The sequence below is a fragment of the Hevea brasiliensis genome, chromosome 14 (assembly GCF_030052815.1).
Source record: "Hevea brasiliensis isolate MT/VB/25A 57/8 chromosome 14, ASM3005281v1, whole genome shotgun sequence".
Lineage (NCBI taxonomy): Eukaryota > Viridiplantae > Streptophyta > Magnoliopsida > Malpighiales > Euphorbiaceae > Hevea > Hevea brasiliensis.
In genome coordinates, this window is record NC_079506.1 from 52,949,495 (window position 1) to 52,953,482 (window position 3,988).

Here is a 3,988-nt window from a genome sequence, read left to right on the forward strand (position 1 = left end):
TCACAGTTTTGCATAGTATCCGTGTCACCTCACAGACTACAGTACATTGGTAGGACACTAGGTCCCACTTTGTATTTTGTGATTTGTAAGTTTTGTAATTAAACTCTTATTTTATCATGTATATTTGAAACAAATGTAATATAATTTTGTATTAATGTAAGTATTTGTAACTTTTGATTGTAAATAACATATGAGAATTTATTTATGATTTGAGCATGATGATGATGTGAAATGAATGAATGAGAAATAGAAGTATTGTTGAGAAATATTGAGACTTTGTTGATATAATGGAGTTTGAGAATGATTGAAAACATATTGGGAGTGTTTTTCACAGGTTCTGAAGAACTATTTTCTCCATTTTTAGCCTGCACTCTGCCGGATTTTCTATAAAATTTTCAGAGCTGCAAATTAATTTATAATTTCAATAAATGATCTAAATGAGATCAATTTCATAAATTTCACTTAATAACTATAATAAATAAATTAAGAACTGATAAATATCAATGAGATAAGTTATGATGTTTCGATACACTGTGTGGCATATCTTGCTCGGCTACACTGTAGACGGGTAAGGGGTGTCACATTTAGTGGTATCAGATAAGTGCATAATTTATTAATTTTACTCCCATCATATTTAGTGTTTTTAATTTTTTTTTTATGTTTAATTCAGTTGGTTAAGTATAGTTATCTATTAGGCATATGTTTAGAGAGTTGTTGAAATAATTATGTTAAATAGAGAAATTTGACTCTTGCTATATTTTTCAGGGTTTTGGTGAAGTTCTGAAGCAATATAGTGTGGAAGGAAGCTTAGAAAGGTTGAAGGATTAAGAAGCATTGTTGATACGAAGTACACGGGCCGTGTAACTGGACCTGTGTAAATCTCAGAGACCCGTGTAACTTTCTGCCAGAAGAAATCTAGAGAACCGAGGAAGAGACAAAGCACACGGGCTGTGTAACTTGACCCGTGTAAATCTTGGAGACCCGTGTAACTTTCTCTGCCCATGAGAAACAAGCCCATTCAGGTCTAGTAAGTTACACGGCCCTGGGCCGTGTAGTGATACACGGGCCGTGTATCCGTCGACAGTCAAATTCCTAATTTTGCTCCAATTGCAGTTTTTGACAGAGACTCTAAAAAGACCTAACCCTAGACCATTTATTATAAATAGAAAGAGATTTAGACCCCTCCACACCTTGAGATCCGAGGATTCAGCAGCCTCTCCATTCATCTTTTAGAATTCTTCTTTAGTTTTTTCTTTTATTTTTCTGTAAGCCATGAGTGGCGAAGTTTTTCATTCAGTTCAAGGGATTCAAGTTCTTTTGCTTGATTTGTGAGACCAGGTTCTTAATTTAATTTATGTCTTTTTGAATATCTATTGTTTTCTTATTTATTTATCTTTAATCTATTGAATGATTTGCTAAAAAGGCCTATTAGTCGATTGTTTGATGAGATCAATTGCTAGTTCATCTTCATAATCCGTAATTGTTGTGTAAGATTGAACATAAGTAGCAATTAGGTTTTATTGATTATGATCCCAGTTTTCGATAATAACCTAAGGAAACAATAGGATGGATTAAATGATTTATGCTTCATAAATTGTTGTTCAGCTTAACTACTTCCTTTTCTTAAAACAGTTATTAATTTGATGAGGATTGCTTAATACCAAATCAGTTAATAATTAGAGTCAATAAGAGTGCTGGGCTCGAATTGATGAGTATAGGGAAGTTAGGGGTTTACCTCACTTGTTTGGTAAATCTACGTTAAGTATTCAAGAAGAGATAATTGTATTTCTTTTGTCTCTAATCAAATTAATGCATTAGAATGCGAATTGCCTTGGACTGAAGTTTGTTTAAATTAAGATTTTCATATTTAGTTCTTGGATTTCTGATTTCTTCTGATTTTGTATTACAACCCCCCCCCCCACCAATCTTTGTCTATTCCGTTCTTCATTACACACAAGTGCACGAAAATTAATAATTCAGTCTCTAGGGTTCGACCTGGATTTACCACTTGCTACAGAAAAAAATATTTCATAATTAGTAATTTCAGTTAATTTAATTTTTGGTGGGTTCGACACCCACCAAGAATTTTAGCGCCGTTGCCGGGGACTGAAGTTTATTTGATTTCGTATTTTTGGTGTTAGATAATTTTGTTATTAATTCTGTTTGTTGCTATTGCTAGGTTTTTGGAAAAGAAAAAAATAATAATAATAATTACGGTGTTACTGTTCATTGTTACTGCTCATTAAGGATTTTTGTTGAATTCGGAGGGAGGCCCATACCTATTTTAAAGGAAATGATGCTCTGATCAAGACCAATCAATCCATAGGATTCCTTGGCCCCACCCTCTTGAGGCCAAATTCTATTATTTTCTAGGGTTTTGAGGCATTTTTCTGTTTTTACTTTCATTTCTTTTTGTTTATGACAAGAACTTCTCAGTTTGATGAGTTGAACTTTGATCTAAAAGTAGTAAAAAAATAGGTAAACAGTTGAGAAAATTGGCTAAGCAAGGTAGGCTGATTTCGAGTACATCTGAAGGAGTCCAATCTCCAAGGGAGTTAAATTCAGATTCGGATTCAGATTCAAATTCTGAAAATGAAACCATGGCTGCTAGGACTTTGAAAGAGTTGGCTGCTCCTGATCTGAACAAACAGCCTTTGTGTATTCAATGCCCTGCTTTAAATGTTGCTTTTGAGTTGAAATCTGGACTAATCCATTTGTTACCTAAGTTTCATGGTCTTGCAGGTGAGGATCCGCATAAGCATCTAAAGGAAATTCATGTTGTGTGTTCCAGCATGAAACCCCAAGGAGTTTCAGAGGATCAGATCAAGCTTCGAGCTTTTCCTTTCTCACTGGAGGGCACAGCTAAGGATTGGTTGTATTACCTTTCTTCTGGATCTGTCAACTCATGGAATGGGATGAAGCAGATATTTCTAGAGAAGTATTTTCCTGCTTCTCATGCTGCTAACATAAAAAAAGAAATTTGTGGCATCCGGCAGTACAATGGAGAGATCTTGTATGAGTATTGGGAGAGATTTAAGAAGTTGTGTGCAAGTTGTCCCCATCATCAAATAAGTGAGCAGCTTCTGATTCAGTATTTTTATGAAGGACTTCTACCAATGGACCGCAGTATGATAGATGCTGCTAGTGGAGGAGCTTTGGTTAACAAGACACTAGAAGAGGCAAGGAGGCTGATTGCTAACATGGTAGCAAACTCTCAGCAGTTTGGAATGAGAATGGATCATACACCTATAAAGGTAAATGAGGTAAGTACATCTAACCTTGAGAAACAAATTTCTGATTTAACTTCTTTGGTGAGACAATTGGTGGTAGGAAACATGCAAACTATTAAGGTATGTGGAATTTATTCGGGTTTGGGTCATGCTACTGATATGTGTCCTGCGTTACAAGAGGATAAATCAATGCAACATGCTAATGCAGTAGGACATTATGGATAGCCACAACGCAGGTATGATCCCTATTCTAGTACTTATAATCCAGGATGGCGAGATCATCCTAGTTTGAGTTATGGGAATCAACCGGTGCAAAACCGATATCAACACCTCCACCTTTACCTCCCTCAAATCAAGGTATGTCACTTGATGAAATTGTTAAAGCTTTGGCTAACAATACTCAACAGTTTCAACAGGAGACCAGAAATAGCATTCAAAACATAGAGAGGCAGATTGGTCAGTTAGCTTCATCTGTAAGCAAGCTTGAAGCTCAAGGTTCTGGAAAGCTCCCATCACGAACAGTCATGAACCCCAGAGAAAATGTGGGTGTAATACTGTTGTGAAGTGGGAAAGAAGTTGATAACCAGACTCCAAATGAGCCAAAGAAGAAGTAAGGAGAAAAAAAGTCTGAAGTTCCTGAAGTTGAGGTGAGTACTGAATCTAAACTGAATAAGGTTAATAATTACGTTCTTCCTCCATTCCCATGCAGGTTAGCTAAAAATAAAAAAGAAGAATAAGAGAAAGAAATTTTGGAGACT

The 3,988-nt window shown here is 35.6% G+C and overlaps 1 non-coding gene across 1 annotated transcript; it reads right to left on the reverse strand.

Annotated features, from left to right (window-relative positions):
* Nucleotides 1-2,963: 2,963 nt before the first annotated feature.
* On the reverse strand, nucleotides 2,964-3,070 carry LOC131173561 (small nucleolar RNA R71). The gene has a single exon (XR_009143877.1). It is a non-coding gene; the product is annotated as a small nucleolar RNA R71 (small nucleolar RNA).
* Nucleotides 3,071-3,988: the final 918 nt, after the last annotated feature.